General features: G+C 43.4%; 1 pseudogene; it reads right to left on the reverse strand.

Annotated features, from left to right (window-relative positions):
- Positions 1 to 24693: 24693 nt before the first annotated feature.
- LOC114216863 (mitochondrial import inner membrane translocase subunit Tim9 pseudogene) lies at positions 24694 to 25255 on the reverse strand (annotated as a pseudogene).
- Positions 25256 to 25649: the final 394 nt, after the last annotated feature.

Raw genomic sequence — 25649 nt, forward strand, 5'->3', positions numbered from 1 at the left:
CCGGCAACTGAATTGTTCTGCCCTCCCTCGCATTGACTCCAGTTCTGGGAGGCTTGCAGATCCTTTTGGATCAATGGCTTCTATTCAATTCCACAGACATTGAGCACCTGCTATGCTCAGGCACTCAGATGGACTCGCGGGACGCAGACGGAAAGCAAACCTGGTTTCCACCCTCCTGATGCTCACAGTCTAGGGACCAGAGGCTTCCACAATACTCTCCCTAGCTGTCTCTCGTTTTTCCGTTGGTGCCTTCCGATCCCAGGTCTCTCTCTCCTCCCTGCAACTGAGGTCCCAGCAAGGCATGCAGGAGACCTTTCAGGGGTGTCTGAGATTCCTCTTTGCCCTTATAGACCTCTGGATTTGCATTTACCGAGGTGCATTTTACTGCATATTTGCCTATATGCCAGTGCTGTGTGCTTAACCTTATTTGATCCTTGACACCCTAGGAAGTAGGTGCAGATAAGGAAATTAAAGCTAAATAAGCCAAGGGTCTTGTCCAAGGTCACGTAAGCAGTAGCCCGAGAGTCCTGGCCTGAACGAGGGGCAGTCTAATCCCACAATCATGGTGCTATTCTCAGAGTTAAGTGAAACTTGGTGCCCGTGATCTCTAACCATCAAGTGTGAGGCATTTAAGCAAATATTCTGACCACGATTATTTGAAGACCCATTTCCATGTATTCCTGATTCATGCCACTGGGTCTGAAGATGATTTTATGACAGCTATGTCCACTGAAATCTTAATACACTGATGACAAGGAGTGAAAAAAGTACAAATAACTTTTAAAAGACCCAGTATTTACCAGCTTCCCCAGCAAGGTGTACCAGGATTCTAGCCTAATCGGCAAGCATATTTTCCATGAGGCTCAGCAACCTGTTGATGACATAGGCCCCGTGCCAGAGCCCGCAGTGGATTCGAGCATGGGGTAGAGCCCAGGAATCTGAGGAAAAAAGCTTTTGTGGAAACACAACCTCCACTGTCTATGTGAAGAGGCTTGGCCTTTTGTTTTGTTTCTGTTATGAGAAATGGCCGGAGACCTGCCCGGTAGACCAAGTGAGAGAATCGACAAGAAGGACATTTCGTGAATGGAGACACCAATATGTATCACCTACCACCTCGTGACCCTCCATGAAGCTTTGATCCTGTAAATTCAAATGGGTTTCTCAACCCACTTTGCATTTAAAATCTGCCTGGCTCTGGAAGAAATTGGTCGTTACCATGGTAGCCAGCCTACATAACAGAAAGTTTTCTACTGTATTATTTTCTCTGCATGGGCTTCAATTAATAACTCGTGGGGAGCTTCTATAGACCCGGCGTATGCTGAGATCCACAGTCTAAGAACTGAGCATGCATCTCCCACCTATGAAAGGTTAAGGCCAAGGATTAGACTGGCCGCGCGGGGAACCTGGAAGGTTCCTGGACCTCCGCACATTTTTCAGGTGAGTGGTGCTGAGAGGCAACAAAAGCTGGCAAAACCCCCCAAAGGAATACAAACTTGCTATGTGCTCGAGAATACTCACACACACTCAGAAAGAGAGGCCCAGTGTTGGAAGGCCCGCTGCTTGCCTTCCTGTTAAAAAGCCCACTGATGAGGCAGGATGCCTTGCCCCAGGGCAGGGAAGATTGTATTGTTTTACCCTACTCTGCACAGAGCCAAACAGATGAAGAAAAGGAGCTAGGCACTCCCCCTACATGTTCCCCCAGCATCTTCTCTGTTGTGATTTCCTATTGACCTGTTTGCCAAATTCAACTGCTAATTTCACATGGGCCGGGGCTATGCCTGTCTCCTTCATCCCATGGCTCAATAAATAGGCTTAATACATATAAATATTTGCTGCTGACAAAATGAATGCAGCTTTAACGATGTTAATTTGATGAAGAAATGCTACCAAACGACGATGTCTATGTGATTCAGTGATGTGATCAGAACCAGAACAGGGAGAAAGGGAAGCTGTGGAAAGAAATTGAGGCTCAGGGGCCACATCCGTTTACTCAAAGATAGAAGAGCCATGGTGAGCATGGGAGAGGCACGTCTCGGCTGACCAGGGGCAAATCGGTGAGAAAGGCAGGATGGGGTTTAGACGCCCCCCCCACCCCACCCCCCCGCCAACAGAAGAGCACTTGACGAGGGGGATTTTGTAATTTGGGGAGCAGAGAAGCACTGTGGGAAGCAGTGTGGGGTTACACCCCAGATTGAAATGAAGTCCTAGATTATCAGAAAGCAATCTCCCTCGGGGAGCGAGGGGGACCTGGCCTGCCACCGGAGCAGAGCCAGCAACAGAAGAAAAGGGCTGGGGACAAGAACCATAGATGCGCTGAACGGCATCCAGCTGGTTCCAGGAGCAGCCAGGCATTGCTTATGCCTGAGCCAACCCCGAGATAACTTCACAGCCAAGCGACTTGGCACCAAGGACCTGGCTCTTCAGCAGTGAGGGTCCTGGAGAGGCTGCTTACCTTTGGTAGGCAAACCTTGGGCCAAATCCAGTTGGCCACCTGTTTCTGTAAATAAAGTTTTATTGGAACACAGCCACTCCCATTTGTTGACATACTGGCCGTGGCTGCTTTGTGGCCCAGTCGTTGCAATGGAGACCAGAGGGCCCACAAGACCTCAACTCTTTACTGTTTGGCTCTTGACGGAAAAAGTTTGCTGACCTTGGTGTAGCCAGCCAGCCTGGTGGCGGCGGGGAGGGGGAGCGGGCTCTCTGTTTCCTCCGCTGTGATGAGCAGGGAGTGGACCGAACAGAGCGTGTGGCGTGGAAGTGGCCTTCTTGTCTCCGGCTCCGGTCTTAGTTCATTGCAGACAAGTCACCTAACTTTCCCTAAGCATATGCTTTGCCAATCGTGATGTGGCCGGTGATTGCCACCCTTTCTCCTTCGCAGGGGCCGGTGAGAAGTAAAGGAGAGAAGCTGTGGGAAAATATCCCACAAAGCCCTCCCGTAAGTTGTCCCCCAAGATGGCCAGCCTAGGCATTAAGGAGTTGGTTGGCCGCATGTGCCCAGTGTGGAATTTTTGTGTTACCTTCTCTTAAGAAATCTCTATCCCATGATTTTTTTCCTCAGATTTTTTTTATCGTGGTATATACAATGTAAAATGTACCATCCTACCCATTTTTAAATGCTTCTGAATTCATTGTTGTCTCTGACAGTTTTCCCAAGTCTTATCACGGTTTTTCTGAGGAGAGGATTTGCTGAACCCTTTCTACAGGAACTCTGGAAGTCCCACCTCCCATGCCATGACGTGTCGACAGCAACAGCTGGGTCTTTCCTGTCCCGTGAAAGCATCGGATTCATGGATTTTGGTGGGGAAGATCCTCCAAGTTCATACGGACCCTCGCAGGCTAGTTCCCTCTGGTTGCATGCCCTGGTGAGGCATGTTGTTCATACCCTGTATTGAGGTGGATGGTTGTTGTTGTAGCCGGTGGGGCCCCGGCAGATCCTTGGCCTCTCTGTTACAAGTGTTTGGCAGAGCGGAGGGAATTTGTGCATCTCCGGCTCAGGGGAGATTGACAACTTGATAACAAAAGACTGTTCAAATCCTTGTATGGGGCCCTGGTTAGGCTTTCCTGACCTCTGCATACATCGCTCCCCAGGTTCAGTGAGCATCCACCCAGGTCATCTGTGGCCCAATCCCGTATGTCTCGCTCTCCCACTCGCCTAGATGAATTACCCCAGACACCTTTGGTCCAGCGGACATCACACAATAGATATTGCTGTTCATTGTTTATGCCTCTGCCTCTCTCTGGCCCGACGTGCAGTCCCTTTGAGGCAGAGAATCTCATCTCATCCAGGAGTAGTATGTTTCATATATTATTGAAGGAATAGTATTTATAATAGTAATAACTCAATATGATAATAGTAATGATATCTAAAACGAAGCACTAACTGTCGCCCTGCAGCTGTTCTAAACACACTTATTAACTCACCTAAGCCTCACCACCACCCTTGGGGAGAGGTATTATTATTATTATTATTATTATTATTTTTATTACCTTCATTTTGCAAATGAGGAAACTGAGGCTCAGAGCATGTAAGTAATCTTTCGGTTAACTTCGGCTACCCTATACCTGTTAAGAGAATAATAATTTGAAGGAAAAAAGAAAAAGTTGACTGCAGCAAAGAGGGCCAAGCCTCCTCAAGTCTCTGAGAGAATAAAGCCCAGGGATGCGAGGGAGACAATAGAGTTTGCTGATCACGGTCTGATGCTGGGGAAACAATGTTTTTGAGGCCCTCAGGCTTTGAAGCGATACCATCTCTCACTGGTTCCTTTATCCAGAGGCTCTGGGTGCTAATGGGGGTGGGGGTTTGGGGCTCTCCCGCGCTGCCCCCTTCCAGAATTTCCAGGGCAACCTCCTGAGGGTGGGCTACTCCCAGGTCCCGAACTGGCTCCTCACAAAAGGGGCACGTGTGCTGTCAAGCCTGAAATCTTTTGTCATTTAAACGTCCTTCTTGGTGGTGAAGCGGTCCTTTTACTTTTGAGACTGCAGCCAGAAACAGCTAGAAACCTGTGACTGCCCCCGGGGAGGGTGGGGGGGGACTTTCCTTTATAATTTCTGGCTTTTTGAAAAAAAGGAGTGGAAGAGTCAAGCCTCCATCAGACAGACCAGCACCAGACGCCTGGAGGGATGCAGGGGTGGACCCCCCCGCCCCCCGCCCCCCTCCCCACCGCTGTAATCATAGTGTATCCTGGGTCAGGGCCCTAACGTTACGACGACTTTTTATAGTTCACTTTAGCCATTATTGTACATTACCTTTGCCATGGTAACCCTACAGCTTTCCCAGAGATAATGTGCAAGAGCCTGCGGGAAAACGCTGTTCTTTCCTTGCAGCTGTGACCATTTTATTGACTCATTTCCAGGCTCTGAGGACACGCAGCACCCAGGCCTTCCCTCCGCCTTTCTTCCGAGAGGCCAGAGTCCAAAACGCTGGCGAATGTTCCTAGCGGTGAGTTGGTACTGCTCATTCCACCCGGAGGAAGAAAAACAGGAAGGGATTTTACCCTTTGGGGTCACAGCTATCTTTCAGACAGGGAGGGGGGCGGATTGCAAAGGTGAAATGTCTGAGTCAGGGAACTTCCTCTGTCTTTAAGATGAAAATGCTGTGGGCCAGTCTAATTGGTGCCCTGGAGCCTCCCCTTTTGCCTCCAAATCCCCCAAAGCCCTCCTTTTTAAAAAAAAAATTTTTTTTAATTTAAATTTAATTAATTAACATATAGTGTATTATTAGTTTCAGGGGTAGAGTTTAGTGATTCATCAGTTGCATACAACACCCAGTGCTCATCCCATCAAGTGCCCTCCTTAATGCCCATCGCCCAGTTACCCCAGGCCCCCATCCCCTCCCCTCCCGCAACCCTCAGTTTGTTTCCCAGAGTCAAGAGTCTCTCCTGGTTTGTCTCCCTCTCTGATTTTGTCTTGTTTTAATCTTCCTATGAAAATATCTGCCCCATATTTTCAACTCCCTCCTCTCAAAAGCCCCTTTCCTTACAGAACAGACATCAGATTGTTCCATTTCATTAGGTTGAACCACATGAAATGGCTGATATTTGATCAAGTTTTACCCCCCAGATGGTTCAGCCTAATGTAGTTACAGGTTTCTGTTTGAGCAGGAGAGAGAGAAGCAGTACAGTGAATGAGAACCGGGACAGCATTACTTCCTGAGGGAGAAGCAGTGGGGCCCGAGGGAGGGGGGCCGACGGGGCTTCCCAGCCCTGTCTTCAGGCGTGGGCACTGCAGATGGTGCACCTCTGCCTGGATCCCAGCCTCAGGGTGAGGAGCTGATGCCAGTCGGAATGGGAAGACAAATATTAGGCTCCAAGAACATCAGCTTCACTGATGAGTCATGCAACCCTACAAAGTCGAAGCAGGTTGTGGTTGAAAAATGCAAAACAACCCTGTCCTCATCAGAGTTACAAAACATTGGCCATATGCACACGCAAAGAAGCACTTTCAACCCGCTGTATTTCTCTTGCTGGGCAAATGCTGAGCTTTGATTTTTTTCCCCCCTCTGATGTTCTTTATGGTAGCTGCTTTCCTAGATTAGAGAGGTTTGCAGTTCCTCACATCTGTGTCTCAGGCTGAGCGTGGCTATTACATTACTTGAATCAAAGAAATAATGAAACCAAACCCCAATAGCTCAGATAGGACATGTAGAAACTAGCTAGTTGGGGAATGAATGTAACCTTTTAATCTACTAAGGAATGGGCTCTCGGGTGATTCATGCCAACGAATAACCAGGAAAATGAAGATCACAGTTTGAAATGGTGGACCTTTGCTTTTCAAACTCAGCATCACGTTAAAAAGTATGATTTGTGTTCGTGTGGGTTGTGGCATAGGACACACAGGCTTTTAGTGGAATTTATTTCGCTAGAGGCAACTGATTGACAGAATTCTTCGGATTTTGTATCTTTTTCGGCCACCAACATGTTAAAAAGGATAGACTCTCTTCTCTTTGTGTCCTCATGAAATTTGCACCAAATAGCAAGAAAAACCAGAGAAGGCATTCAATTCTTGGGCAGGGGTCCCATCAGCCACTGTGCCCAAGGCCTGTCTGTAGTGCCTCAGAAGAAGACTGACCTTTCTCTGGTTCTGGCTCTTTTTTTTAAATACAAAGCACAAATCATCCAGTGCTACATTAGTGATCCCGATCCTGATCCCGCTTCTGCTTTAGAAAACCTTATGTTACTTGAACCCAGTCTCCCAGAGCAGTCCTGGACAGAGTTTACTAGACTGGGTCACCCAATGGTCTCTACTCATCTCTTGTAAGGATTCTTGGAGCATGTAAGGAGCAGTAGTGGTAGTGTTTGTTGTCGTTCAGCTAATCTCTCAATTATGGTAGCCGCCCCCCCCACTAGTGGTTTCGCTTTCTGTGGCTTCAGTTACTTGCGGTCAGCGGTGGTCCAGAAGCAGATGATCCCCTCTTCTGTATATAGAGGGTTCAGTACTATCTGAGGTTGCAGGCATCCCCTGGGGGTCTTGAAACATATCCCCCACAGAAAAGGGGAGACTGCCAAAATTAATGAACCAGTTTCCTCTTGTGCCAGATTGCTGTAATGATACTACCTTACAAAGTTGTTGCGATGAGATTTAAGATTCGCTAGATAAAGAGCCTGAAACAGGGGCTAACCCATAGCAGATGCTCAAGAAATACTTATTCTAGTCCACTTAAAAAAAAAAAAAAAGCAACTGCCAATTTAAAGCGTTTACTTCATGATAACACATGGAAACTGGAATCCAGAGAGATTCCATTTCACTTCACTTTGGGGCTGGTTCACTCACCATCCCAGGCCCTGGACACCCCATGTCAGTCCCTTGGAGGGGGGGGCAGGCTTAGGCTCACAACCTCGCATTCCCCTAGCTGGGGGGCCAGCCCTCCCATAGAGCAGTTGTTCTAGAAAGCGTGGCGGGGACCTGCAGCCTGGGCACCTAGGAGCTTGTTAGAAATGCAAATTCTTGGATCCCCTCCAGACCTACTGAGTCGGACGCTGGGGTTGGGACCCAGCGGGTTTTGACAAGCTCTGCAGATGGCTCTGATATGCTGAGTGTGAGAACCCCCGCTGCTTTAAAGTATGGGCCATGGAGGGAGGTGAGGGCAGGGGGCACGGTCTTGCTCTTGGCTTCGTGCCTTGGAGCGTCCTTTCTCTCCCCTTATCTCAAGGGGGAAAAAAAGAGAAAAATGTTTTTCCTCTCCTCTGGGGACCTTGAGTGGCAGCTCCAGTGGTTCCCTTTGCTGTGTGTTCTGGGCAGCCGCCGCCGACCTCTGGATGTTGGGCTTGAGGCAAGAGTAAGTTTTTCTCTCATCTTCCTTCGCTTGCTTTTATCAGAGGTAGGCATAGTTCCCTTCAGAGGCTTAACTTCCCTGCCCTCTCAATCTGCCTAGCCCTGTCCGTCTCCTCCTCCGTGCTTGGAGTCCGAGCCCCAAGGAGGAAGGGAAAATGGGGTGAACTGGAAACGGGGAGGATGCCTAGCCAAATGGGCCCACCCTGGTCTTCGGTGATAAGCTGTGGATTGCAATTTTCCGTCCAATGTCTTTTATTATTATTATTATTATTATTATTATTATTTTATTTGAGCAGAGCTGACACACAATGTTACAGCAGGTTCGGGCGTACAACATAGTGCTTTGGCAACTCCGTACATCATGCTATGCTCCCCGCAAGGGTAGCTGCCCTCTGTCACCATGCAGCACTATTTTTTAAAGATTTTATTCATTTATTTATTTATTTGAGAGAGAGAGAGCACGAGCAGGGGGAGCGGCAGGCAGGGGGAGAGGGAGAAGCAGGCTTCCCACCGAGCAGGGAGCCCGATGCGGGGCTCGATCCCAGGACCCCGGGATCATGACCTGAGCCGAAGGCAGACGCTTAACGACTGAGCCCCCCCAGGCGCCCCCCATGCAACACTCTTACTCTTTCATCCCCTCAGTCAGATTTCTTTTTTTTTTTTAAATTTTTATTTATTTATTGAGAGAGAGAATGGTAGAGAGCATGAGATGGAGGAAGGTCAGAGGGAGAAGCAGACTCCCCGCCGAGCAGGGAGTCCGACGCGGGACTCGATCCCGTGACCCCAGGATCATGACCTGAGCCGAAGGCAGTCGCCCAACCAACTGAGCCACCCAGGCACCCCCCTCAGTCAGATTTCTTGTCTTGGATTTTCTTTCAGGTTGTTTGATCTGAAGCACCTTCAAAGCCCCCCTACTCCTCCCTCCGCACCCAAACCCCAAAAGACACTCCTTCGAAGTCTCTCTTCTAGTAATCTGTGGCTGAGAAGATTACATAAGGAAAATACAAAGCACACCTGAAAACATTAGGCGTCCTCCAGGAGGGGAGTGAAAAAGGCCCGGCATGCTTTTCGCCAGAGTGGAATTTTCGGTCTGATGAAAACAAACAAAAAATAAAACAAAACCAAAAAAACCCACAAAACAAATATTAAACCAAAAATGAAAAAAGCTTGCTGTCTTCTGTGTCACACCGTGCTCCAAAGTCATAACAACTGTGTACATCCCTGAGAAGTGATTGCATTTAAATATTAGCCCCGTGAATGGGCGTGAGGAATGACAACTGGATGTGTAAAAAATCGTATAGAATATGCACTTTTTTTAGTATTTATTTTTAAGAACTCTTCATTATGGAGAATTTCAAACATATGAAAAAGCAGACACGATAATCTAACAAAACCCGCTGTGTCATCACCTAGCTTCAACAACTATCGATTCATGGCCAATCTTGTTTCCTTTATGCCCCCATCCCCTTCCTCCTTCCTATATCTTTGGGAACAAATCTCACACGTCATATTATTTTATCCATCACTATTTCAGAAGGTAAGGCCTTAAAAAAAAATACAGCATGATACCATTATCATATTTTAAAAAGGTAACAACAATTCCTAATGTCATCAAGTATCCATCAAGTGTTCAAATGTATAATTTTTCAGAAGTAGCGTAAATTATTTGTTTTAATCGGGATCCAAATAAGGCCCACACATTGTGATTGGTTATTCAGCTTTTAGGTCTCTTTAAAGCTATGATTTGTCATTTGACCTGTTCTCCTGCCCTTTACAATTCCTGTAAAGTGTTATTTGAACTAGACTTGATCATATTCATGTTTCGTTCCTTTTTTTGCAAGAACACTTCATATGTGGTATTGTATATAGCATATTTCACAAATATTAAGGACTATAGGCCTATCAGCTATTTTGCATTCCATGAATCACTGTTTTATCTCCATCAGAGCAGATGCTTGAGAATCTGTAGTATCTCCCAATATATTTTATTTTATTTATTTATTTATTTATTTTTAAAGATTTTGTTTATTTATTTGACAGAGAGAGACACAGCGAGAGAGGGAACACAAGCAGGGGGAGTGGGAGAGGGAGAAGCAGGCTTCCCGCGGAGCGGGGAGCCCGATGCGGGGCTCGATCCCAGGACCCCGGGATCATGACCCGAGCCGAAGGCAGACGCTCAACGACTGAGCCACCCAGGCGCCCCAACTCTCCCAATATATTTTAAATCAATTTTAATTCTTCAGAAATTTGCAAATTTTTTTTTTCCCTCTGGAAGAATTTTGTGTGTCTGGCTGTGGGGGGTGGGAGCACATTAAGCTCTAAACCAGACCAAAGGCCCTCTTAGTAAACAACTAAGGCCTTCGTTCTTTGATTTTTTTTTTTTATTTGAAAATGTCCCTGGAAAGGTTTTCCAGAGGTAAAATCTAGCATAAGTCAAACAAAGTTATGTGATTTTTTTTAAATATAAACTTTTAATTTTAGTAGAGTTTTGGATTTAAGGAAAAATTATGAAGACAGTACACTGAGTTCCCCGTGTACCCCACACGACGTTATACCCCACATAAAGTTATGTGATTTTTATTAGGGTTCTCATTCAGAAGGTCTAAAGGTATTTGCAACAGCAGTAAGATATTCATCTATGACTTTAGCGAATTCATTTATCAGTTTTAGTAGTGTTTCGTGAAGTCTTTCGGGTTTTCTGTATACAATATCATGTCATCTGTGAATAGTGAAATTTTGACTTCTTCCTTGCCGATTTGGTTGCCTTTTATTTCTTTTTGTTTGATTGCTGTGTCTAGGATTTTCAGTATTGTTGAATAGAATGAGAGTGGACATCCTTGTCTCGTTCCTGACTTTGGGGGAAAAGCTCTCAGTTTTCACCATTGAGTAAAATGTTAACTATGGGTTTTTCATATACGGTCTTTATTATGTCAAGGAATATTTCCTACAAATCTACTTTGTTGAGGGTTTTTATCATGAATGGATGTTGTGTTTTGTCAAATGCTTTTTCTGCCTCTATTGAAGGGATCATATGGTTCTTAACCTTTCTTTTATTAATGTGGTGTATCACATTAATTGATTTGTGAATATTGATCCACCCTTGCAGCCCAAGAATAAATCCCACTTGATCTTGGTGAATGATTCTCTAAATGTATTGTTGGATTTGGTATGCTAGTATTTTATTGAGAATTTTAAAAAAGACTTATTTATTTATTTGAGAGAGGGAGAGAGAGAGTGTGTGTGTGAGCACAGGGGGAGGAGTAGAGGGAGAGGGAGAGAATCTCAGGCAGACTCCATGCCAAGCAGGGAGCCTGACATGAGCCTGATCCCATGACGCCAAGACCACAACCTGAGCCAGAACCAAGAGTCGGATGGATGCCCAACTGACTGAGCCACCTAGGCACCCCTTTATTGAGAATTTCTGCATCTGTGTTCATCAGGGATACTGGCGGGTAGTTCTCTTTATTAGTGGAGTCTTTATCTGGTTTTGCTATCAGGGTAATGCTGGCCTCATAGAATGAATTTGGGTTTTCCCTCCTTTTCTATTTTTTGGAATAGTTTGAGAAGAATAGGTATTAACTCTTTTTTAGATGTTTGGCAGAATTTGTCTGTGAAGCCATCTGGACCTGGACTTTTGTTTGTTGGGAGTTTTTTGATTACTGATTCAGTGAAGTCACAGAATACAAAATCAATGTGCTGAAATCTGTTGCATTTCTATACACCAATAATAAAGCCACAGAAAGAGAAATTAAGGAGTCAGTCCCATTTATAATTGCACCAAAAATGATAAGATACCTAGGAATAAACTTAACCAAGGAGGAGAAAGACCTGTACTCTGAAAACTATAAAACACTGATGAAAGAAATTGAAGATGACACAAAGAAATGGAAAGACATTCCATGCTCATGGATTGGAAGGACAAATGCTGTTAAAATGTCTATGCTACTGGGGCACCTGGGTGGCTCAGTCAGTTGAATGTAGGACTTTTGATTTCGGCTCAGGTCATGGTCTCTGGGTCATGAGGTCAAGCCCCACGTCAGACTCCGCGCTCAGCGTGGAGTCTGCTTGTCTCTCTCCCTTCCCTTCTGCCCTTGTCCCCACTTGCACGCATGCTCTCTCTCTCTCAAATAAGTAAATAAATATTGTCAACAACGACAATAAAATGTCTACTACCCAAAGCAGTCTGCACGTTCAATGTGATCCCTATCAAAATACCAATGGCATTTTTCACAGAGCTAGAACAAACAATCCTAAAGTTTGTATGGAAACATTGAAATTAAGTAGCTCTCTCTGAATTTCCAATTTAAAACACATTGTTTAGCAGATGTTTTCGAATTGTCTTCAGTTTTCAGAAATTTGATTTTAGTATGTCTGGATATGGATGTGTGTTATTCTATTTACGGTATTTGTTCTTTTGTGTCTGGCTTTTTTCATTTAGCATAATGTTTTCAAGGTTTGTCCATATTGTAGCACCATAAATTTTTTTATATCCTATTTTGCTTTTCATTTTAGTTTAAAATATTTTAAAATTCCCCTTAAGTGGGCCCCTGGGTGGCTCAGTCAGTTAAACATCTGACTCTTGATTTAGGCTCAGGTCATGATCTCAGCGTCAGGAGATCAAGCCCCGCATCAGGCTCCACAACTGGGCATGGCACCTGCTTAAGATTCTTTCTCTCCCTCTGCCCCCCTGCCCCGCTCTTTCTCTCTCTCTCAAAAAAAAAATTATATATTAAAAAAAAAAATTCTCCTTGAGATGACTTCTTTTTATCCATGGGTTACTTAGAAGTGTATTGGTTAACTTACAAATATATGGTGATTTTCCAGATATCTTTCTATTATTGATTTCTCTTGTAATTTTGTGATGATTTGAGAATATACTTTGTATGAGTTCTATTCTTTTTAATTTGTTAATGTTTGTCATATGTCCTAGAATGTGGTCTATCTTGGCAAATGTTCCATGTGCACTTGGGAAGAACGTGTATTTTGCTCTTGTTGCGTGAAGTGTTCTGTAGGTTGTCAATTTGGTCAAATTGTTTGCTAGGGCTGTCCATGTCATCTACGTCCTTACTGATTTTCTGTCTACTTGTTCTATCAATTATTGAAAGAAGGTCAAAGCTTCCAACTGTAATTGTGGATTTGTTTGTTGCTTCTTTCAGATGTATCAGTTTTTGACACTCTGTTAAGATGTTTAGGAAGTCTTTTTCGCTTATTTGGAAAATTTGATTCTGATTTGAATGAGGTAGGGCATGACGAACTAAAACCAGGGAAAAAACAACCTCTTGAACTAAAACTAGAAACACAGTGTCTTGAACTTGTAGTTCTTTAGTCGTTTTGGTGAACCATCTTATTGTTTTGCTGAGTCCCTCTAGTATTAAAAGGAATCCAGCAATTGCCTGTCTCGTGGAGGTGTCCCGTGCACAGCTGGCCTTCAAGGTCATCATGTAGTCAAAGCTAAATTTAGGACTAGTCGAGTCAGTTCGGTGGTACAAATTTGCCACACTGAGACTCTTAAATATTTTAAGGTTCTAGCAACTGGTTAATGTCTCAGAGAGGGGACACAGAGAAGGTGGCTTCCCTGGGGTCAGGAACACTGGAGAGGTGACAGCTTTTCTGTGGCTGTGTGGGATGTAGGATGTATGTATGCATCTTCTGCTGACTGCAATCGACAGGCACAGTACTCACCATCTCTCCTCCAGGTTGTCACATAGACTGTATGCCTCTTACAAATAAGGCATCGCTATGTGGTTTGCCTTTGGCCTCAACAGGACCCAGAGTATAAGCTACCTTTCCCTCCAGCTGTGTTGTTCCAAGGGTTCACAGTGGGTCTTCAGGGCAGTGTCATTGGAGTTCGGTCCCTTTAAAGGAAACATATCTGCTGTTCCATGCATTTAAATATTGCTCTCAATTCTTTTCCACTTCTCCCATCGAGAAGTGGAGTTGTTTTACCCTCCTCTCGAATCTGGCCAAGTCTGTGACTTGCTTTGACCAGTAAAATACAGGGTAAGTGACACCGCGCAACTTCCAAGGCTGGGCCTTAAGAGATCTAGAGCTTCAGTTTTTGTATACTTGGAAAGCTCCCTCTTATAACCCATCTGCCATATTATGAGAAGGCCAAATTACATGGAGAGGCCACGAATAAGATGTTCTAGTTAACAGCCTCAGCTGGGCCCTTAGCCGGTAGCCAGCACCAACTGCCACCGTGCAGGGGAGCCCATTTTGGATATTTCCGTGTAATCAAGTCTCCACTGTCTGCTGCAGCCCCAGCAGACATTATGTGGATATGGAACAAACGTGTAACCTTTCCCAAAGAAAGGTTTGATCCTTGCCCTTCTTTTAAGAGGGAGCCTCGAAGGCCTTAAAGTGTCCTGTCTGATAAGAGTGTCTTTGTTTACCTGGGGGCCATGGGCCATACCAGATAGGTTTTGCTGATATGATTTATGGTGGGGGGAGGGTCTTAGGCCACATGGTATTAGCTTGATCTCTGAAGAGTCTGGAGGCTAAGAGCAGCCATGTGGGAGGTCAGCCATGCATCCATGACTGAGCCCCAATAAACTCTCCGGACACCAAGGCTCAGGTTAGCGTCCCTAGTTGGCAATATTCTGTGCACATTTCTAGAAGTAAGTTCTGTCTGCACAGTTCCACTGGGAGAGGACAGCTCTCCTGGACCCTGTCTTACGTGTCTCTTCCCTTGGCTGATTTTAAGCTGTATCCTTTCACTGTTATAAACTGTTAACCGTGAGTGTAATGGCTCTTCTGAGTTCTGTGAGTCCTTCTCATTGAACCTGAGGGTGGTCTTGGGGAGCCCCAAATGGCAGTGGAGGAGAAGCACTGCCCAGCTGAGCCTTGCCAACCCACAGGATCATGAGCAATAGTAAAGCGTTGTTGTTTTCTTAAGCCATTACATTTTGGGGTGGTTTGTTATGCAGCTGTAGGTAACTGAAACACCTGTCTTCTCTACTAGATGGGTGAGATTTTTGAGAGCCAAGGTAGTTCTGTAATTTCCACCTCTGTTAATGTAGCACCTTATGCACTGCAGATATACGCTAAACATTTGTTAAATTGTTACACTGGAGTAGAGGCATCTTCATGGACTAACTGAGATGGGGAACTCGCAGAATGACATTATTTCATCTGGATATAAAAGAAAGGACTCTCTACCCCTTTTGTATGAAATCATAAATGCAGTTTTTCAAGATTGCTGTGCTAGCAATGATTTGTTCTTCTTCTTTTAGGATAATTGTACTGTGGTGTAAAGAATACATATCCTAAGAATATGACAGTTCAAGTCCAAGTTCTGCCTTTGCTCAGTACTTTTATGGACTCGGGCAAGTCTCCGCTTACCAAATCTCATCTTGAACCGGAGATAATAAAGGCAGTCCTACAAGGCTGTCATGAGTTTTTTTTTTTTTAAATAGTTTTTTTTTTTTAAGATTTTTACTTATTTATTAGAGAGAGAGAATGGTAGAGAGAGAGCATGAGAAGGGGGAGGGTCAGAGGGAGAAGCAGTCCCACCCCGATGTGGGACTCGATCCTGGGACACCAGGATCATGACCTGAGCCAAAGGCAGTCGCTTAACCAACTGAGCCACCCAGGCACCCCCTTTTTTTTTTTTAATTGAAGTATAGTTGAGACACATGTTGTATTAGTTTCGGATGTACAACGTAGTGATTGGATAGGTCTCTACGTGATGCTCCCCACAAGTGTAGCTACCATTTGTCACCATACAGCACTATTACATTATCATTAACTCTATTCCCTCTGCTGGACCTTTTATTCTCGTGACTTATTCATTCCATACCTGTAAGCCTGTATCTCCCACTCCTTCTTCTGAGGTTTTAATGCAAGCAAAAGTGCTGTGAGAGATATAAAGTGCTATGTAGGTATAAAGTATCATTGTGTGCAAACTTTCGACCAATGATGCCTGTTAAATTTTTATCATTTTTAGCCCTTTTAGCCCATTATCTATTATAAATACTTTTAAATATGACTGGCATCTCAATAGCACCAGGCATCTCAAGCAGGTTCCACACTCAGTGCGGAGCCTGACACGGGGCTCGATCTCACGACCCTGAGAGCATGACCTGAGCTGAAATCAAGAGATGGGGATGCTTAACCGACTGAGCCACCCAGGCGACCCAAAAAGCAAATTTTAAATAGTAGTTTTCCCTCTAGTTTTCTTATGTCACCTCTTCACCCCCACAAACCACTCCACTTCAGTTTTCACAGAAGAGGAATGGAGAAAAACAGTCAGAAGGGACGGCATGGAAGCAGGATTTCTTTTCTCCAACATCACGTGTGTGTGAGCGTGTCAGATGTCCCTACCTCACATTTCACCTCTCTTGCCACTGCACCTTTTAGTCCAATAAACAGCAACTGCTAAGTATTGACAAGATACTATGTGCTAGGCCCTGACAGGCTTTGTGAACTCGGGCCCTTCTTACTGAATCAGGTTTGATAGCATCAAGTGGTGCTGCTCCCAGCACTTTGGAACGGGCCCACAGGCCTATGAGAGCCACTTCTGGATTCTTCAGGTTCATACCTGCAGCTCAGAGGAGAGGATCCAAAAGGGATGCCAAAGTCTTGCCATGAACCTTCTCAAGGATGCTGTAATTCCTTGGGGTCTTTCCCACTATGTTGCTTTGACGCCATTTACAAAACATCAGTTGTCTCCTTGGGTCTCCTAAGGTGCTACCCTGCCTCCCGCACTTACGTGCGCCTTATCAACCTCAATGATTTTGAATATTTGCCAGTTTCTAACAGAGCAGCATGAACGATCAGAGTTGGAAGGAGCCTCAGAGATTGGAGCCCTGGCTCAGAAATTGGTTGTCATTGACTCGACAAGAGTTAAGAGCAAGGAGTAGTGGCCTATAACAGGAATATGTGAGCAGGTTCTAAGAGTCCAGCAAGGAAGGGTTTGAACCAGAGCCTGGAGACAGAGTGGTAAGTTCCAGGGATGCGGAGCACGGGAACGAGAGTCAGCCAAAGCAAGTTGATACGCCCGATGAGAAATCAGGATTGAAAGATATTTTGACAGCCTGGAAAAATTAGCAGAAACGGAAAGAGAGGCAGTTTCCAGAAGTCAATAAAAAATAGTTCCAATGGATCCCAAATCAGCCATATAGGCATGTAGGGGAAACCAGGATTAACAGAAATTCAGTAAAACACTTAGGGTCCAGCTGTCAAATGGGCCAGAATGAGTCAGTCGTAGGACACCATTCTCTATAATGTGAATCTTAGGATGCATGAATTAAGGCCAGAACAAAAGAGGTGTTGGTCCCACTGTCCTCTGCCTGAGTTATGTGTAAATTGCATTCTGTTCTCAGTGCCGTATGTTAAATTGTACGGATAAATGAAGCGGTATTGAGAGAAAGAATGTAATACGGTGGGGGGTGTAGAAGTCACTTCACCTGAGGAATGGGGAGCTAAACTGGACTAGTCGCAGTCGCCAGGTAAGAGAAGATAGTTGGGGGTATACATCAGGTGTTTTTAACAATTCGAGGGGCTCGATCCCAGGACCCCGGGATCATGAACTGAGCTGAAGGCAGACACTTAACCGACTGAGCCACCTGGGCGCCCCGCCTTCTATATATCTTATCTCATTTATTTGTTGTGATAAACCCAATGTATAGGTGAGGGAACTGAGTTTTCCAACAAAGGTGAATAGTTTGCTTACTGCACACAGCTAGTCAGCAGCAGACCTGGTATCTGAACCCTAACTTGTCTGACTTGGGAACCCATGCTTGTTTACACTACCTGTTATGCTAACTGGTGATGTAAATAAATACACATGCACGTGTGGGTGTGCACGTATAAACAGTTTGAACCTGGAAATGGATTTCAAGTTAATAATAATCTCGAGAAGCCAAAACCACAACCATTTACTGAGTTATACGAGATGCTTAAGTTATGCAAGAGTTTTTTTTTTTTTTAAGAACAACCCCAGCAGAATTTTAAAAAGAGGGATGGAGGACTGAAGATGAAGGGAGTAAATGCCATTATTATTCACTGACATACCAAAAAAAAAAACAAAAAACAAAACACACACACAAGAAAGGAAAAAAATGGCACACCTTTGTCTTTTCTCTTAAAGTGAATAATAGCTATTTGCTTGACAATGGCTTATTTTTGTCCCAGAGTGGTGGATGAAATCTGGGTCCGTGTTCTCAAGGCTAAAAATTCCCTGTCTAAAATGGCTACCCCAACCACTCAGAGAATGGAGACCAAGCACTAATATTGGAAGCTCGTTCTTGTGCTAGGAGTTCTAGCAGTGTCTCTCTGCCTGCTTTTAGACGAATGAGAAAGGTTGACTTTATTTTGGGGGCTGAGCCCATATGTTAGTCCGTGATGCCCTTCAGAAGAAGGGAAAAGGAAAGAGAAATAGGGTTTAAGGTGTGAGAGTGAAGAAACTTACACTCCCCAAGGATCTGGAGTGAGCACAATCCAAGTGTAGCCAAGTAAGACATTTAAAGAAAGTGTTGGGATCCTTATATTCTCTTTGGTGTTGGCAAGAAAGATGTCGAAGATGTAAAGAAATGTCTGAATAAATACACGGAAAAAATATGAACCCAGGCCTTCTTTCATAGCGCTAGTGTATCCTCAAGGAATGGAAACTAATTTTAATAGGAGACATGGTTCATAAAATTACAGATAACATTTACTAAGCACTCATAATCTGTCAGGCCGTATGCTTTGTCATGTATAATCTCAATTATGTCAAGGGCACCCCAAAGCAGGCTTTATTTTTAGATGAGGAAACGCGGGCTAGAGAGAGAATTTACACTGCCCACGCGCTTGCAACTTCTACATGATAGAGCTGGAATTTGGAGCTCGAAGAGTCAGACTTTAGAACTTGTTTTCCAGGATGAGTATGTTATACCGCTTCCCTGTATGCTAAAACAGAAGCATGGCCCTGGTCATAAAAAATTTCCTTGAAGTGCAGGGGTGCATAAATTAGTTTTGGACTATCTATTCCTTCTTAGCCTACATCACCCTTGTGAGTAAATTTCTGAAATATTGACTCGCATCATGCCTTCCTGCTGGGTTTTAAGCACGATGAAGGCAGGATTCTGTCTATTTTGTCCGGCTCCATGTGCCCAGTACCAGCACGGGTAGTTACCGGACAGAGCCGGCACTGAGGAAATTTTGTTGATTGAATAAACCATCCATTCCTCTATTTCTCTCTGTTAATGGGGGGGGGGCGGCGAAAACTCCCAAGAGTTGCTGAGGAATGCAATATATTTTTAATTCATTGGTTTCTAACATAATGGTGCCCTGTCCCTATAGCTCCTTACACTTGTAATGTCTAATTATTCAGGAGGCAACATTTGTTAACTGCCTTGTTTTAGGCAGAATATCAACTCTTAGATGCGAATTATATTTTCATATTCATAGGATCCAGAAATGTACCTTTTGAAGCATTCACGGGGGTGGTGTTTTAAATGTACTTTTAAAAAGCTGCACTCAAAGGAACTGATTTGGGTGTTTTTTCGGTTTTTTGGTTTTTTTTGGCTGACAAGCTTTTCCTAGGTGTGGCTCAGACTCTAAAAAGTCTACTCTTCTAGTAATGTGTTCATATCATAAGGTGCTGTATAAAGAGATGTCTTTGTGTGCTCCTTCCCTTCCCTTAGAACTTTAGGAGAGGAGCCTACATTTGAACTTTCCACAATCTGCAGTTATCTGCCCCATAAAATGTTTAGTTGACCTTCATTCATAGTATCTAAGATGAGTTTTATATCGAGTCTACTACATTGCCTGGTACATAGTGAGCACTCAGGAAATGCTAGTCGGCCGGCTGGTTGAATGAACGAATGCATGAAGGTATGGTTTGAATCAAGTTGTTATGATGTGAGGAGACAGAAACGCTCCCCCTCTGCCTGCAAATGACTGAAACTCTCCCATGCATCCATATTTGGTCTAAAATTTTGGAATGCACTTAGAAGGCAAATATACTAAATGAGTCCCTAACCCACTACCTTGAATTAGTATTCCAGATTTAGAGTTTTCCAAGCTCTAGATAGAAAGGAAGATTCAAGAAGATGGGATGCAGGACAGGTCCGTCTCAATGAGGAGTGGGGAATGTGGTGAGGGGTAGAGAAGCTATGTGCGGGTTAGGAAATCCACAGGAGGGAAGAAGCCAAGATAAGATTGTAGATAAATGCTATGGTGTGGGGAGGCACCAAAAGTCATATCCCAATTTCCCATTTGCCGCCTGGGTCCCCTTAGATCGCCACGTGGGGCGAGCAGAGCATTGGGCTCTCTGCTCAGTAGGGAGTCTGCTTCTCCTTCTGTGCTCAGGCTCTCTCTCTCTCTCTCACTTGCTCTCACTCTCAAATAAACAAATAAAATCTTTTTAAAAAAGATGTTTAAAAAAATTTTTTTAAGAGATATAGAATGCTTGACACAGTAGTAGGTGGTCCATACATATCAGCAGCCTCTTAGAGGGGAGGTATAGGCAGGGAGTCATGTGTAAACTAAATTTCCACAGGCTGCTCATGTCTTTATGTGTCAACAGTAGAAACTCAAACCCCACTGGTCCATCTGCCTCATCTGTACCAGGACACCTTTCTTCCAAAGTCTCCCCCATTTATTTCTGAGAATTCCTGGAAGAATGTGTTCTCCAATCTTCTTCCTCCCTTGGTGTTGGTTTTTGGGGTTCCCAGTCCCGTGAAGCCAAAAACAGACCTGCCCTGATTTTCCATGCCAGGGAAGCAGCTTTTGCTTTACCTCAAAGCTGTGAATCATGAGAGGTTTGAACAGAACTGGTTCATTTTAAGTCCCTATGCTGATGGGCCACGCTGTGTTCTAGGCATTCATATGGAAAAAGCCCCTCCTCCCAGTTCTGTGCTGCATTTTGTCACCTGGCCCTTAAGAAGCATGAGTCGTTTCCCCAAGTATCACGAGTATCAAGTGGAACCTCATGAGAAAAACTTCTTTGGCTCTTGCTAGAAGCCCTCTGTTCATGGGCCTCAGATCTCATCCCTGGCAACAAGCTGGGGTGCAGACCACGTTCTCCTCCTGTATCACGTGCTGTCTATGTCCTGCCTATACCTCCTTGGGCCTTACCAATGGCCCAACAGGTGCATTGCTTTGCCTGTGGGCTTTGTTAGTAGCCTGCCTGCCCTGCCGATGGCCCAGCTTCTTGGGCACGGTGCTCAACCAACTTCTGATAAGAGCAGGTGAAGACGACTCTGAGGCTTGTGTTCGACATTGGCTTCTAGAGTTCCCCACTACAATGAAGCTCCAGTGAACGACAGTGGTAACTGGCTTGATAAGGCCTCGTGTGGTGGCTCTTTCTGATGAATGTCACTTCCCCACTCCCTTAATAGTGTTTTTGGGGGGCGCCTGGGTGGTTTAGTCAGTTAAGCGTCTGCCTTCGGCCGACTGCTGCCAGCAGCAGCCTACCAGGCATGTGAGTGAGCCCCCTTGGAGGTAGATGCTCTAGCCGTGAGATGACAGTAGCCCCACTGGCATCTTGAGTACAACCTCATGAGAAACCCCACACTAGGACCACCTAGCCAAGCCATCCCCAGATTCTTGACCTCCCGAAACCGTAAGATAATACACGTTTACTATTGTTTTACATCACCACGCCTGGGGTAATTTTTTGCACTGCATCAGAGACTACTACATTTTCTTGAAGTCTGTGATCACGATTGCTATTATACTTACTACTTTGTCAAATAGGTGTCGAAGTCTTCCAGATCTCTTTAAAGGTGGTGATTTGTTCTTTTTTTCTTTTTTTAAATTTTGAGAGAGAAAGAGCGAGAGAGCGAGAGAGCTTGAGAGTGTGCACGAACCTGGAGAAAAGCAGAGGGGGAAAGAGAATCTCAAGCAGACTCCACGCTAAGCTGGACATGGGGCTTAATCTCACGACCCTGAGATCCACGACCTGAGCTGAAATCAAGAGTTGGATGCTTAACTGACTGAGCCACCCAGGCGCCCCGATTTGTCCTTTTTTAAAAGCTTCATGTAAAGACCTAAGAATATGGAAGGACTCTCAATCCAGGCAGACATGAATTGGAGTACTGGGTTGGCCACCTGTGTGGCCTGGATCAAGTTACATAATCTAACTCGTAAATGTATTATGAGCATGAAAGAAGCAAATGTATTTGAAGCACTTAGGAGAGCTCATGGCTTATGGTAAGAACTCAATAAATGCTATGGCTATTGTAGTTTGTCACTTTGTAAAAAGAGAGGCCTCTAAGGGTCTTACCTTATGGGTTTGTTAACACTAGCCAGTACTCCAAAGGAGCTGCAGTGTGTCTTGTACCCTAAGTGGGGAATTTGGTTTCCATTAGAATTGTTAAATAAATTTATTGGGGCATAATTTGTACACCATAAACTCACCCATTTTAAATGTACAATTTCTGAGTTTTAGTAAATTTACCAAGTTGAACAACTATGACCATCATCCAGTTTTAGAATATTTTTCATCACCCCAAAAAGAAATCTTGTGCCCATTTGCAATCACTTCCCATTCTCACCTCCAGCTCCAGGCAACCATGAATCTATTTTCTGTCTCTATAAATTTGCCTTTTCTGGACATTTCATAAAAATAGGACCATATAATATGTGGTCTCATGTCTGGCTTCTTCCTCATAGCCTGTTTCTGAGGTTCTTCCATGTCGTAGCATGTGTCACTACTGCATTTTTTTCTCTTGTTGAATAAAATTCCATTGTTTGGCTGTATCACCTTTTGTTCATCCATTCATCCATTGATAGACACTTGGGTTGCTTTCACGTTTTGGCTTTTACAGAAAATGTTGCTACAGACATTGGTGGACAAGTTTTTGTATAGGGATATGTTTTCGTGTAGCTTGGGTAGATACCAAAGAGTGGCATTGCTGGGTGATAGAGTAAAAGTGTGTTTAACTTTTTAAGAAATTCCCAGTTTTCCAAAGTGGCTGCATCATTTGCATTTCCCCCAGCAATGTATGAGAGTTCTCCTTTATCCATATCCTTGTCAACATTTCTTGTTGTCTGACTTTTTGATTATAGCCATTCTAGTGGATGTGAAGTAGTATTGCCTTGTGGTTTTAACGTGCATTTTCCTAATGATTTATGATGGTGAGCATCTTTTCATGTGCTTATTGGTTATTCATATCTTTTCTTTGGGGAAATATCTGTTCAAATCGCTTGCCAATTTTGAATTGTTTGTCTTATTATTGAGTTGCAAGAGTTCTTGCTATAATCTTTTTTTTTAAGATTTTATTTTTAAGTAATCTCTACACCCAACATGGGGCTCAAACTCAGAACCCTGAGATCAAGAGTCGCACGCGCTATTGACTGAGCCAGCCAAGTGCCTCAAGTTCTTTCTATACTCTGGACACAAGTCTTTTGTTGCATATGTGACTTGCAAATATTTTCCCCCAGGCTGTTGCTTGTCCTTTTATTTTCTTAATGGTATCTTTTGAAGCACAACAGTTTAAAATTTTGATGAAGTCCAATCTATCACATTTTTTTCTTTTATGGATCATTCTTTTTAGGGTTGTATCTAAGATATCTTTGTAGAACCCAAGATCTTGAAATTTTTCTTTTAAATATCTTTATAGTTTTAATTCTAACATTTAGGTCTACAGTTTATCTTTTGGCTTGTGGATGTCCACTCATACCAGCACCATTTGTTGAAAAGGCTACCCTTTCCCAGTGAATTGCTTTGGAAACTTTGTTGAAAAATCAATTGACCACAAATACAAAAGTGTAGTTCTGGACTCCCAGTTCTGTTCCATTGATCTGTACGTCTATCCTTAATGTATTACCTTCCTGTCTTGATTGCTGTATCTTTCAGGTAAGCTCTAAAATTTTTGAAATGAAAGTCTGCCACATTTCTTTTTAAAAAACTGGTTTAGCTATTCTGGGACTTTTGATTTTTCCTATAAATTTTATGTAATCTTATTGATTGAGAGAGAGATAGAAAGCCCGATGAAAATTTGATGGGGATTGCACTGAATCTATTGATCAGTTTTGGAAGAATTATTTTTTTTAACAATATGGAATCTTCCAAAATCCAATAACATGGAATGTCTATTTATTTAGATTTTCTTTAATTTCCCTTAGCAAAGTTTTGTAATTTTTAGTATACTTGCTTTGCAATTCTTTTGTTAAATCTATTGCTAAACTTTTATTCTTTTTGATGATATTATGAATAGAATTGTTTCCTTAATTTCACTTTTGGATTATTCATTCCTCATATATATAGAAAGACAATTGATTTTCATATATTGGTATTGTGTCCTTCAACTTTGCTGAACTTGTTTATCCATTCTAATAGTGTTTTGAGAATTCCGTAGGATTTTCTACACACAGGATTATATCATCTGTGAAGTTTTACTTTTTCCTTTCCAACATGAATATTTTCTCCTTTTCCTTACATAATTGCACTGGTCAAACCTCAAGTGCAAGCCTGAATAGAAGTTGCGAGATGGACAGCCTTTCCTTAGTCCTGATCTTAGGGGGAAAGCATTCAGTCTTTCACCATGAAATATGGTAGCTGTATGGTTTTCATAGATGCCCTTTTTCAGTTTGAAGAAATTCCCTTCTATGTCAAGTTTGTTGAGAGTTTTTATCATGAATGGGTATTGGATTTTGTGAAATACCTGTTCTGTATCTGTTGAGATGATCATGCAGTATTTGCCCTCTATTCTTTTTTTATATTTCCATTTATTTTACTTTTAGTAATAAAAAATTCTTTCTATCTCATACATGATTGGACACATATTTTGTTTTAAAATTAACAGTCACAGTTGAAGAAACAATGGTTTATTTTTCTAATGAAATTACCAAGCTACTGAATCTTAAGGCCTCAACAAATGTTGCATCTTATTATTTTCATTCAACAATAAGACCTCCTATTTTGATTATTCTCGGTAAATAGCAATTTTGTTTATCCAGTTGTTTCCATTTGCCGAAGTTAGGACAGACAGTTTAATATGGTGGCTACTGCTTTCAGGGGATTCTATCAGATGAATCCTCATTTCCATCACAATAGCTGCTGGCAATCTTGCATCAAAAGTCCATCCATTAGGACTTCTCTATCGTGGTTGGCCAAGAAGTCCTGCTTTGGCTGCCAGGGCTTCATTCTGCTGAATATGATATTCCTGAAATCTCATGGATATTCTTTGTGTCCTTTTTAAATATTTCTGTAAGCAATATTCGGAACAGGTGGTCTCTTCAGGCTTTACTTCTCTTGTTGTGAAGTCTTTAACGCAATCCAAAAAGCAGGTTTCTGTAAGTTTATTGTAGGTTCCAAGAAATTCCTTAAACTGTTTTATCTGATCAGATTCTGGTATTCGTGCAGCCATATTCTATTGGTATGTTTATTAGTCACCTTTTCTGATGCATGAGTTTCCTTTTGTTCCGGAAAATTAGTTGTCCAACCTTTGCTTGAATGTTTCTAATGACTGATTTCTTGCTTAAGCACAACCTCTCGCATCCGACACCAGTGCGAGGTTGGGGGGCTGCGCTGCCAGTCGGATCTAGGGGCGGAGGGTCTGGCCCCTCTATTCTTTTTTTAATATGGTTTGTTATGCTGGTTGGTTTTCAGCTTTATTTTAAAAATTTTATTTATTTATTTATTTAAAGATTTTTATTTATTTATTAGAGAGAGAGACAGAGAGCACGTACATGAGCAGGGGGAGGGGCAGAGGGGGAGGAAGAGGGACATGTAGACTCTGTGCTGAGCATGGAGCCCGATGTGAGGCTCAATCCGAGGACCCCGAGATCATGACCCAAACCAAAACCAAGGGTTGGATGTTTAACTGACTGGAACCATCCATGTGCCCCTGGTTTTCAGCTTTAAGCCAACCTTGCATTGCTAGGATAAATCCCATTTGGTTGTGATACATAATCCTTTTTATATCTAACTAGATTTAGCCTGCTAT

The sequence above is a fragment of the Eumetopias jubatus genome, unplaced genomic scaffold (assembly GCF_037043125.1).
Source record: "Eumetopias jubatus isolate StellerSeaLion01/CBP00866 unplaced genomic scaffold, mEumJub1_p1.0 scaffold_11, whole genome shotgun sequence".
NCBI classification, from domain to species: domain Eukaryota; kingdom Metazoa; phylum Chordata; class Mammalia; order Carnivora; family Otariidae; genus Eumetopias; species Eumetopias jubatus.